This window comes from Macrobrachium rosenbergii, chromosome 5, assembly GCF_040412425.1.
Source record: "Macrobrachium rosenbergii isolate ZJJX-2024 chromosome 5, ASM4041242v1, whole genome shotgun sequence".
NCBI lineage: Eukaryota > Metazoa > Arthropoda > Malacostraca > Decapoda > Palaemonidae > Macrobrachium > Macrobrachium rosenbergii.
Genome location: NC_089745.1, coordinates 47,526,494 through 47,538,993, shown reverse-complemented (window position 1 = coordinate 47,538,993; position 12,500 = coordinate 47,526,494). Strand labels below are relative to the sequence as shown.

General features: G+C 43.7%; 1 long non-coding RNA gene across 2 annotated transcripts in view; it reads left to right on the top strand.

The window, feature by feature from the left end:
- The window catches only part of LOC136838762 (uncharacterized), a 292,827-nt gene that overhangs the window by 114,554 nt on the left and 165,773 nt on the right, over positions 1–12,500 (top strand). For both annotated transcript variants that reach the window (XR_010853105.1, XR_010853106.1), the window contains exon 3: positions 127–193. This is a non-coding gene — a long non-coding RNA (uncharacterized lncRNA). The remainder of the gene's footprint in view (positions 1–126; positions 194–12,500) is intronic.

The window sequence follows — 12,500 nt, the reverse complement described above, 5'->3', positions numbered from 1 at the left end:
ATATACCAGTAATTGCTTCGACTTAGTGCCTCTTTCATATATTATATATATCTGTATATTAATATGCTGTTCATTGCTATTCACCACTGTTTTATTTTCTTATATATATTTTTGCTTAATTTTCAGGTCTATTCAAGCCATTCGTTACTTGGTGCGCCATTGAATTCCTTTAGTCTGGCGATCATTTGTGAACGTGAGTAAAGTATATATTTTGTTTCTTGAGTACTTCCTTGTAGCTGAGTTCATTCAGTCCCATCCTGCACTAATGACCGTTTTTTTAATGTGGTTTGTTTTGCATCTCTCTCTCTCTCTCTCTCTCTCTCTCTCTCTCTCTCTCTATATCTATATATATATATATATATATATATATATATATATGTATGTATGTATGTATATATATATGTATATATATACATATATATATATATATGTATATAAATATATATATAAAGATATATAGTTTTTATATTTTGTTATTTAAAGTTTGTTCGTGTTTGTATGTATCTCATTAAATTTGCCAAGTGTTAGCTTGTAACTCTCTCTCTCTCTCTCTCTCTCTCTCTCTCTCTCTCTCTCTCTCTCTCTCTCTCTCTCTCTCTCGTTTACGTGGCAATGGTCAGTTGTGTCTAATGCAAACCCAGTAACCTCATTGCATCCTCCTCTTCTGCAAAAATCGCAAGGCATCCCAAGGACCCAAGATCTCAGACGTATGTTCTTGTGTGTGTTTTTTCCTATTCTGTGTTTTTTTTTTTCATTCCTGTCTGTGTATCGTCGAGTGCATAGGAGGGGGATTTCTGGCTGCGTGTTTGTCAACCATTGTGGTTTTTCTGTGTTAACGTGGACGTGGTACTGGACATGTCCTAAACGTGAACTGAATGTTGTTTGTTTTGACTTGTAGAGTTTTATTATTGATAATTATAATAAAAACTTCGTCGTTACTAGCACCATGACCTTTTCATTATTATCAGTTTTGTTGTTGTTATATTGCAGTGATGAGTATGTAGATAGATTAATTGCTTCTGAATTTCTTGAGGCTGCAGAGCATGTTATGTGTTTAAAGCAGTTCACGAGCACTTTGGCATTTCTTAAATTTTTTTTCCAATTTTCCTTTTCTTTTAACAATATTCACCGAATTTCGGGGTTAATGTTTATTTGAGAGCCTCTGTATAATATGGTAGCTCAGATATTCTCGATTCATCATTACTCTCTCTCTCTCTCTCTCTCTCTCTCTCTCTCTCTCTCTCTCTCTCTCTCTCTCTCTCTCTCTCTATTATGCGTCTTAATGAAATATTATTTTTTCTCAAATAGTAGGTAGAGTAAGTCAGAGTGAGAAATATGGTGGGTGGTTTAGTTTATATGGTACAGTCTGTTAACAGATTAATTGGGCATATTTTTAACCGTGGTAAAATGCTGTTTTTGATGGGTTATATACTTTAGCTCTTACATCGACATAAATTGGTTGTTTATTGAAGCTTTTTCAAAATACATTCGTCACAATATTAATGAACATCTATGCATGTTGTTCATTTGAATATATGTATCTTCAATTATTTCTGTTGTTTTGATTCGCTTGTAGTTAGTATAGATGCAAATTCATTCTGCAAGAAGCTTTGCATATTGCAATTTTGATATGACGTGTTTCAATATTTTTTTTCTGAAAAGCTGTACTTTTGACAGTTATCGTCTTCACTTCACTACTTTGTCATAAAGATTTACTAAATTTTTATTTTGTTTATGCGTGTAATGCATTATGATGCGCTTTATAGTTTTAACCTTTTGTATAACGAGTCGTGTATCCCTGTGTATAAAACACATAAGTATGTAAGTGCACAAGCAAAACATTCTTAAGCTCTTCGTCAAGTTCGAACTGCCAACTTGGTAAATGTTGTTGGTTTTCTTTCTCATCTCGGTCTGCGGCGGTTATTCGCGAAGCAACAAAAAGCCGCAGAATGCTTCTTACTAGACCGTCTCGGGCCAAGATGCCATTGTTGTGAAGCCAAGTCATTCTTGGTACCCGGAAAGAAATTCCGCTAACTTTGGCGAGGCGGAAGTGTGCTTACCGCACTGACACACGCACGCCCAATATAATTATCTTAGTCTTGATTTTATATAGAGGGATTTATTTCCGGATACCCAATACAAATTCTAACCTAACCGTGGCATTGCTTTTGTATCGATATTACTGTTATGATAGAAAACTCCTGAAGATTTGGAAAGCATGGAAATAATAAACGTAAGAATATCTTGCCTCTTCTTAATTCCCCGGCAAAGGTCTTGTTTTTACCTTCCATAGATTATCAGGGCAATGTCTACAAAATCGGTTTATTTGATTATAATGACCGATTTTGGATGGTTGGTTATTGTTTAAAGAGTAGATGGCTGGATTTTGTCGTTAATAATGCTCCCGTATCCAGGAATTAGACTGATAAAGCTTAGTTAGTGAAAGGTAGTGTTTAGATTGGCTATCAGGGAATGGGTGATTTGTACTTTTGAAATAGCTATCAAGTTGGGAATATTGTGTACAAAATTCGAATTATAATATTTAAATGAGGTTATCATTATTACGTAAAGAACCATATCGCAGGCTCGTCGGTACTGAGTATGTGAAAGTGCATCCGCTGACAAAAAAAAAAAAAAAAAACTTCTCTCACGTCCTGTGGTTTACTGAAAGTGGACTTTTTTGTTGTTCATCTTAGCCCTCTTCACCAGCCAGTATGGCGTCCTTCCCCGATACGGGTACTGCCTTTGTTATTACACATTTAATTACATTTTACGAGGCGTCATTGATAAAAAAAAATTACCGAGGAGAAAGTTTCCCTCGTGTTCTTTGAGGTGTATCGCATAGTTTTGTTTTTCCTGCTCAAATTGCCGGAAGAACTGTCTCGTGTAAACTTCTGTAGGTGGGTTGATGAGCTGAAAGTTTTTTTTTTTTTTTTTTGAGACAGAGAGAGAGAGAGAGAGAGAGAGAGAGAGAGAGAGAGAGAGAGAGAGAGAGAGAGAGAGAGATGGATGGTGTTGCAAGGAAAAAGAACTTGTATCATGTTATTTGAAATGATAATTGAGCACGGACGTTTTGCAAGAGAGCTAGATAGATAGATAAATAAGAGAGAGAGAGAGAGAGAGAGAGAGAGAGAGATGGACGGTGTTGCATTGTAAAAGAACATGTCACGATATTTGAAAAGATAATTGAGCACGAACGTTTTGCGAGAGAGAGAGAGAGAGAGCGAGAGAGAAAGAGAGAGGAATATAATACATTTGTGTGTTGAAATTTGTCTAAGCTCTTATTAGTTTATGAACAACAGGAATCATATTTCGGTAACAATAAACTCATGTTAACGTACTGAAAATACATAACAGTTTGAATATAAATCTCATTTAATTGCCCTTCCTTGAGCTTGTTTTTACTATTATCCCCTCGGTTTGTCACAGATGAAACAGATTTGTTGCTGGTAATTTCTAGTTACCAGTTTCTCTTCCCTTTCATTTCCAAAAATGAAAAATTTGTATTGCTGGTAATTTCTAATTTCTAGTTTCTCTTCTCTTTCATTTCCAAAAATGAAACATTTGTATTGCTGGTAATTTCTAGTTGCCAGTTTCTCTTCCCTCTTATTTCCAGAAATGAAACATTTGTATTGCTGGTAATTTCTAGTTGCCAGTTTCTCTTCTCTTTCATTTCCAAAAATGAAACATTTGTATTGCTGGTAATTTCAAATTTCTAGAGTCTCTTCCCTTTCATTCCCAAGCTCAAAGTGTTCATTCGTCTTTTATTTACTTCCTCTTCGTTTTTATTAATCGGACTTTACCGTCGTTTCTTGCTTCCTATTCACCTGTTTCATCCAGTTTCTCTTATTCCTCGAGCTGCTTTTGTTTCTGCGTATGTGCCATTCACCCTCTGCATCCTCCTCTCCTTTTTTCTGTCTTTGTGTAATCATTCGCTTTTCCAGTTTTTATATCTTACTCTCCATCGCGCTTTGTCTAAACGTTCCTTTTCTTTCCTTAGTATTTTTCGTCCTCCTCTCTTTTTCCTTCCACTTCCTACCCTTTCTTTCACAGTATTTCCTGCCGTTAAAATTCTCGGTGAGATAAATGACGGAAATTCCCAAACGAGAAGGAACTCTTCACATACATTTCTTATATTATTATCTTTTATTTTCACCTTTAGCGCGAGGAAGGAAGGTCGATGTTCTGAAGAAGATCCTCTAGCCTTCAGAAGGAAGGTTAGTTACAAAACAAAAATTTTCGGTCTATGTAAGTGTATCGGAATAATTTATATTTGTGTGCGTTTACTCATAATTTTATTGTCATTAATGCGCATGTATAAGTGTACTCTACGTGATGTATTTACATGCACGCAAATTTACGTAATGTGCGTATATGGACTCACTGGTAATATGAAGGAAGATCTAGACAGCAAGTCACGACCTACCGTCAAAAGTGACGGCAGTATTATCGAGGGAGTTATTGCATGTAGACTTTTGTTGATACATAACAAAATTAAAAGTATGGATACATATTGAGTTTTATGTAGTGGGATATAATTTTTTTTAATATGACTCTTCCCCCTTGTTATAGGGGATCTGTGAAAATGTCAAATTAAGGTTTGCATAAATCTTTTAGGTTGATATAGCCAGTCCATGCCCTTCTTTACCCTGTATGTAAACCACAGTGTTCATTTTACTGAGGGGTACCCAGTTCACTGCTTGAATCAAAAGTGGCTCTGTGGGTTTTAAAATACTGAACCCAAATTTAGTCCGTCCAGGTCGAAAAACAAATTTGGCTCTCCATGTGGGTTGGTAGAGCGTTCTAACCACTAAACTACGTTTATGTGGTGTATATATATATATATATATATATATATATATATATATATATATATATATATATATATATATATATATATATATATATATATATACATACATATATATATATATATATATATATATATATATATATATATATATATATATATATATATATATATATATATATATATATATATATATATAGTGTATATATATATATGTGTGTGTGTATATATACGCACACAGTATATATATACACACGCATATATATATATACATACATACATATGCACACACATACTTCAGTGGTTAGAACATTCTACCAACCCACATGGAGAACCAGGCTTCATCCCTCGGCCAGGGTGGACTAAATTTGGGCTCAGTCTTATTTGTGTGTGTGTGTGTGTTTGCTGAGTGTGCAGATTTCATATAATGAATAATAGGTTCGTCTTGGAATTCTCAAGAAAATGCAACAACTATAGTCAAGAATTCAGAAGGCAAGGTATACAGTTAAGCACAAAAGTAATGTTTGTTTGTATTTCTATTACTGTATTAGATGGGTTATGACAACATTTACCCTTGAAATGCTGTAAAGTCCATTATATTCCTAATACTTTGTTTTCCTTAGAAAACAGTAGAATTATATCTTCCGATCTTGCATCCTTCCCTCAAACCAGAGTGGTACCCTTTTCGAAAGCAACGTATTTGTAGAACAGTTACAAATTTGGCACTTATGCCTCGTTTGTCTCGATGTGTGAAGGAATTAACTAATAAATTTCTCACTTTTAGTAATCTCTCTTATTGGCCATTACTTGAATATGTAATTTAACCTACCTGTTCCTTTTTTTTTTTTTGTGATTCAGCATCTCAAAAGTGATGCAGTCAGTGGTCTCTCCAACATTTAACGTTTAATTACTCTTTTTTCTCTTGTCAGTTGCACATAAGTTTCCTTCCGTGTATTACCTATCCCACAAATTCTAGCATCACTAGACTCTTCCTGGCCTCCCAGTTTTCCTGAAACTTATTTACGTATTTTAGTAAATGCCAAGTCTCTTCATTTCCATGATCCTCATGAATGATTTTAACTCAATGATGAACATCAGAATCACGTTGCATATAAAAAATTGAAACATTCGAATGACTTAATTTCTAGCGTCTTGAAAATGCTTAAAGCTTCATCCAGAACGTCGACATGAAATTTATATAAAAAATGTGATACCTTTCAGCACACCACTGTGAGTCAGACGCACATCAGGCGAGCCCTCTGAACGCACGGAATTATATTCCAAAGGCCCACTCTTGGGCATTGACCACTGGTGACGTCCATCAAGAGGAAACTCGTACCCTAACGACCATGCCAGTAAACCAATAGGCATTAACAATTGATGAGGCGCCGCTCACTCTCTCTCTCTCTCTCTCTCTCTCTCTCTCTCTCTCTCTCTCTCTCTCTCTCTCTCTCTCTCTGACCAGCACATACATACAGGTAATTAGATCAATCTATCTCACACATTAAAGAGACAGTTCTTCTCTCTCTCTCTCTCTCTCTCTCTCTATGACCAGCAAACGCACATAGGTTATTAGATCAGTCTGTCTCTCACATTAAAGAAAAAGTGTCTCTCTCTCTCTCTCTCTCTCTCTCTCTCTCTCTCTCTCTCTCTGGCTAGCACACACACATACAGGTAATTAGATCAGTCCATCTCTCACATTAAAGAGACTCTCTCTCTCTCTCTCTCTCTCTCTCTCTCTCTCTCTCTCTCTCTCTCTCTCATTCCAGCTTGGATGAAACCGATAATTGGAAGTGTGCCTCTTACCTTGCAATCCTTGTTCATTTCACCAAGAAACATTGATGATCATCATTAATGTATGATGCAGCCCTTTTGCTTCCATCGCTTTTTACCCTATTCTCTTGAAGGATTTCTTAACTGGGCTTAGAAGAGTAAATAGCGAATAGGGCTTTTTTGTTTGATGAACATTATCTGTGTGGTGTGTTTTTATGCACTTAAGCATTTGTTTGAATGTACAGTTTACATTAATGTGAGGTTTCATTCTTATATGGAGATAAAAATTGACTTGCAAATATTTAAGTGTATATTATATTTACAGATTATAACTGGTCAGATCACAGACTATGTATATTTTTCCTTTTGCACGAGCCTGGTTGTTATCTGTGTTAGTGTCAATAGTGGTTTCGTTTTGAATATATATTTCATAATTTTGTTATGGTAATAATATTTTACTGAAAAATACCGACTAGTTGGTATTTACATGAAGTCTGTGTTAATAGAAGTGATATTAAGTCAGACAGGGAACAACAATTCTGACAGTCACATTTTTATTTTTATCGAATTTATATATGTCGCAAATGCCATTGTTAATGTGGCTATTCATCCCCCGCCCCCCAACCACCTCAGTCTAAGCCCGTGGTGTAAGCCAGGTACCCCTTCCCCCCTTATGGAAAATCTTGGCCACTACCCCTTCTCCCTTCTGGAAAGTCTTTGCCACTACCGCTTCCCCTTTGTGGAACGTTTTGACCACCGCCCCTTCCCCCCTCGTGTGGAAAGTCTTGGCCACTACCCCTCCCCCTCTGTGGAATGTTTTGACCACCGCCCCTTCCCCCCTCATGTGGAAAGTCTTGACCACTACCCCTTCCCCTTTGTGGAACGTTTTGACCACCGCCCCTTCCCCCCTCGTGAGGAAAGTCTTGGCCACTACTCCATCCCCTTTGTGGAACGTTTTGACCACCACCCCTTCCCCCCTCGTGTGGAAAGTCTTGGCCACTACCCCTCCCCCTCTGTGGAATGTTTTGACAACCACCCCTTCCCCCCTCGTGAGGAAAGTCTTGGCCACTACTCCATCCCCTTTATGGAACGTTTTGACAACCACCCCTTCCCCCCTCGTTTGGAAAGTCTTGACCACTACCCCTTCCCCTTTGTGGAACGTTTTGACCACCACCCCTTCCCCTCGTGTAGAAAGTCTTGGCCACTACCCTCCCCTCTGTGGAATGTTTTGACAACCACCCCTTCCCCCTCGTTTGGAAAGTCTTGACCACTACCCTTCCCTTTGTGGAACGTTTTGACCACCACCCCTTCCCCTCGTTTGGAAAGTCTTGGCCACTACCCTCCCCTCTGTGGAATGTTTTGACAACCACCCCTTCCCCTCGTTTGGAAAGTCTTGACCACTACCCCTTCCCCTTTGTGGAACGTTTTGACCACCACCCCTTCCCCCCTCGTGTGGAAAGTCTTGGCCACTACCCCTCCCCCTCTGTGGAATGTTTTGACCACCACCCCTTCCCCCCTCGTGTGGAAAGTCTTGGCCACTACCCCTCCCCCTCTGTGGAATGTTTTGACCACCACCCCTTCCCCCATCGTGTGGAAAGTCTTGACCACTACCCCTTCCCCTTTGAGGAATGTTTTGACCACCACCCCTTCCCCCCTCGTGAGGAAAGTCTTGGCCACTACTCCATCCCCTTTATGGAACGTTTTGACCACCACCCCTTCCCCCCTCGTGTGGAAAGTCTTGACCACTACCCCTTCCCCTTTGTGGAACGTTTTGACCACCACCCTTTCCCCCCTCGTGTGGAAAGTCTTGACCACTACCCTCCCCTCTTTGGAATGTTTTGACAACCACCCCTTCCCCCCTCGTTTGGAAAGTCTTGACCACTACCCCTTCCCCTTTGTGGAACGTTTTGACCACCACCCCTTCCCCCCTCGTGTGGAAAGTCTTGGCCACTACCCCTCCCCCTCTGTGGAATGTTTTGACCACCACCCCTTCCCCCTCGTGTGGAAAGTCTTGGCCACTACCCTCCCCTCTGTGGAATGTTTTGACCACCACCCCTTCCCCTCGTGTGGAAAGTCTTGGCCACTACCCCTCCCCCTCTGTGGAATGTTTTGACCACCACCCCTTCCTCCCTCGTGTGGAAAGTCTTGACCACTACCCCTTCCCCTTTGAGGAATGTTTTGACCACCACCCTTCCCCTCGTGAGGAAAGTCTTGGCCACTACTCCATCCCCTTTATGGAACGTTTTGACAACCACCCCTTCCCCCTCGTTTGGAAAGTCTTGACCACTACCCTTCCCTTTGTGGAACGTTTTGACCACCACCCCTTCCCCCTCGTGTGGAAAGTCTTGGCCACTACCCTCCCCTCTGTGGAATGTTTTGACCACCACCCTTCCCCTCGTGGGAAAGTCTTGGCCACTACTCCATCCCCTTTATGGAACGTTTTGACAACCACCCCTTCCCCTCATGAGGAAAGTCTTGACCACTACTCCATCCCCTTTATGGAACGTTTTGACAACCACCCCTTCCCCCTCGTTTGGAAAGTCTTGACCACTACCCTTCCCTTTGTGGAACGTTTTGACCACCACCCCTTCCCCCCTCGTGTGGAAAGTCTTGGCCACTACCCCTCCCCCTCAGTGGAATGTTTTGACAACCACCCCTTCCCCCCTCGTTTGGAAAGTCTTGACCACTACCCCTTCCCCTTTGTGGAACGTTTTGACCACCACCCCTTCCCCTCGTTTGGAAAGTCTTGGCCACTACCCTCCCCTCTGTGGAATGTTTTGACCACCACCCTTCCCCCTCGTGTGGAAAGTCTTGGCCACTACCCTCCCCCCCTCTGTGGAATGTTTTGACCACCACCCCTTCCCCCCTCGTGTGGAAAGTCTTGGCCACTACCCCTCCCCCTCTGTGGAATGTTTTGACCACCACCCCTTCCCCCCTCGTGTGGAAAGTCTTGACCACTACCCCTTCCCCTTTGTGGAACGTTTTGACCACCACCCCTTCCCCTCGTGTGGAAAGTCTTGGCCACTACCCTCCCCTCTGTGGAATGTTTTGACCACCACCCCTTCCCCTCGTGTGGAAAGTCTTGGCCACTACCCCTCCCCTCTGTGGAATGTTTTGACCACCACCCCTTCCCCCCTCTTGTGGAAAGTCTTGGCCACTACCCTCCCCTCTGTGGAACGTTTTGACCACCACCCCTTCCCCCCTCGTGTGGAAAGTCTTGACCACTACCCCTTCCCCTTTGAGGAATGTTTTGACCACCACCCCTTCCCCCCTCGTGAGGAAAGTCTTGGCCACTACTCCTTCCCCTTTGTGGAACGTTTTGACCACCGCCCCTTCCCCCCTCGTGAGGAAAGTCTTGGCCACTACTCCATCCCCTTTATGGAACGTTTTGACCACCACCCCTTCCCCCCTCGTTTGGAAAGTCTTGACCACTACCCCTTCCCCTTTGTGGAACGTTTTGACCGCCACCCCTTCCCCCCTCATGTGGAAAGTCTTGGCCACTACCCCTTCCCCTTTGTGGAACGTTTTGACCACCACCCCTTCCCCCCTCATGTGGAAAGTCTTGGCCAATACCCCTTCCCCTTTGTAGAATGTTTTGACCACCGCCCCTTCCCCCCTCGTGTGGAAAGTCGTGACCACTACCCCTTCCCCTTTATGGAATGTTTTGACCACCGCCTCTTCCCCCCCCCTCGTGTCACTGCCCCTTCCCCCCTCGTGTGGAAAGTCTTGACCACTACCCTTTCCCCTTTGTGGTTTGTTTTGACCACCACCCCTTCCCCCCTCGTGTGTAATGTCTTGGCCACTACCCCTTCCCCTTTGTGGAACGTTTTGACCACTGCCTCTTCCCGCCCCCCGTGTGGAAAGTCTTGGCCACTACCCCTTCCCTCATGGAAAGTGTTGGCCACTACCCTTTCCCTGCTCCTGGAAAGTCTTGGCCACACCCCTTTTCCCCTTCATGAAAGTCTTGGCCACTACCCCTTCTCCCTTTCTGGAAAGTCCAGGCCACTACCCCTTCCCCTTTGTGGAATGTTTTGGCCGCTGCCTCTTCCCGCCCCCCATGTGGAAAGTCTTGGTCACACCCCTTTTCCACTTCTGAAAAGTCTTTGCCACACCCCTTTCCCCCTTCTGGAAAATCTTGGCCATTACTCCTTCCCACCTTCTGGAAAGTCTTGGCCACTACCCCTTTCCCACTTCTGGAAAGTCTTGGCCACTACCCCTTCCCCCTTCTGGAAAGTCTTGGCCACTACCCTTTCCCCCTTCTGGAGAGTCTTGGCCACTACCCTTTCCCCCTTCTGGAGAGTCTTGGCCACTACCCTTTCCCCCTTCTGGAGAGTCTTGGCCGCTACCCCTTCCCCACTTCTGGAAAGTCTTGGTCACTACCCCTTCCCCACTTCCGGAGAGTCTTGGCTGCTACCCCTTCCCCACTTCTGGAAAGTCTTGGCCACTGCCCCTTCCCCACTTCTGGAGAGTCTTGGCTGCTACCCCTTCCCCACTTCTGGAAAGTCTTGGCCGCTACCCCTTCCCCACTTCTGGAAAGTCTTGGTCACTACCCCTTCCCCACTTCTGGAGAGTCTTGGCTGCTACCCCTTCCCCACTTCTGGAAAGTCTTGGCCACTACCTCTTCCCCACTTCTGGAAAGTCTTGGCCACTGCCCCTTCTCCCTTTCTGGAAAGTCCACGCCACTACCCCCTTCCCTCATGGAAAATGTTGGCAACTACCCTTTCTCCACTCCTGGAAAGTCTTGGCCACACCCCTTTTCCACTTCTGAAAAGTCTTTGCCACACCCCTTTCCCCCTTCTGGAAAAACTTGGCCATTACCCCTTCCCACCTTCTGGAAAGTCTTGGTCACTACCCCTTTCACACTTCTGGAAAATCTTGGCCACTACCCCTTCCCCCTTCTGGAAAGTCTTGGCCCCTACCCCTTCCTTCCTTCTGGAAAGTCTTGGCCACTACCCTTTCCCCCTTCTGGAGAGTCTTGGCCACTACCCCTTCCCCACTTCTGGAAAGTCTTGGCCACTACCCCTTCCCCACTTCTGGAAAGTCTTGGCCACTACCCCTTCCTCCCTCCTAGAAAATCATGTTTTCCACTTTCCCTCCTTCTGGAAAGTCTTAATCACTTTCCCTTTCCCCCGTCTGGGAAGTCTTGGCCACTACCCCCTCTTGAAAGTCTTGGCCATTAAACCTTGTCGAAAGTCTTGACCACTACCCCTTTCTCCTTCTGGAAAGTCTTGTCCACTACCCCTTCCCCCCTTCTGGAAAGTTTTGGCTACTACCCCTTTCCCCCCTTTCTAGAAAGTCTTGGCCACTACCCCTTCCCCACTTTGGAAAGTCTTGGCCACTACCCCTTCCCCCTTCTGGAGAGTCATGGCCACTACCCCTTCCCCTTCTGGAAAGTCTTGGCCACTACCCCTTCCCCCTTCTGGAGAGTCTTGGCCACTACCCCTTCCCCCTTCTGGAAAGTCTTGGCCACTACCCCTTCCCCACTTTTGGAAAGCATTGGCCACTACCCCTTCCCCCTTCTGGAGAGTCTTGGCCACTACCTCTTCCCCCCTTCTGGACAGTCTTTGGTACTACGCCTTACCCGCTTCTGGAGAGGCTTGTCCACTACCCTTTCCCCCTTTCTGGAAAGTCTTGTCCACTACTCCTTCCCCCTTCTGTAAAGTTTTGGCCGCTACCCTTTCCCCCTTTCTGGAAAGTCTTGGCCACTACCTCTTCCCCACTTCTGGAAAGTCTTGGCCACTACCCCTTCCCCACTTCTGGAAAGTCTTGGCCACTACCCCTTCCCCACTTCTGGAAAGTCTTGGCCACTACCCCTTCCTCCCTCCTAGAAAATCATGTTTTCCACTTTCCCTCCTTCTGGAAAGTCTTAATCACTTTCCCTTTCCCCTGTCTGGGAAGTCTTGGCCACTACCCCCTC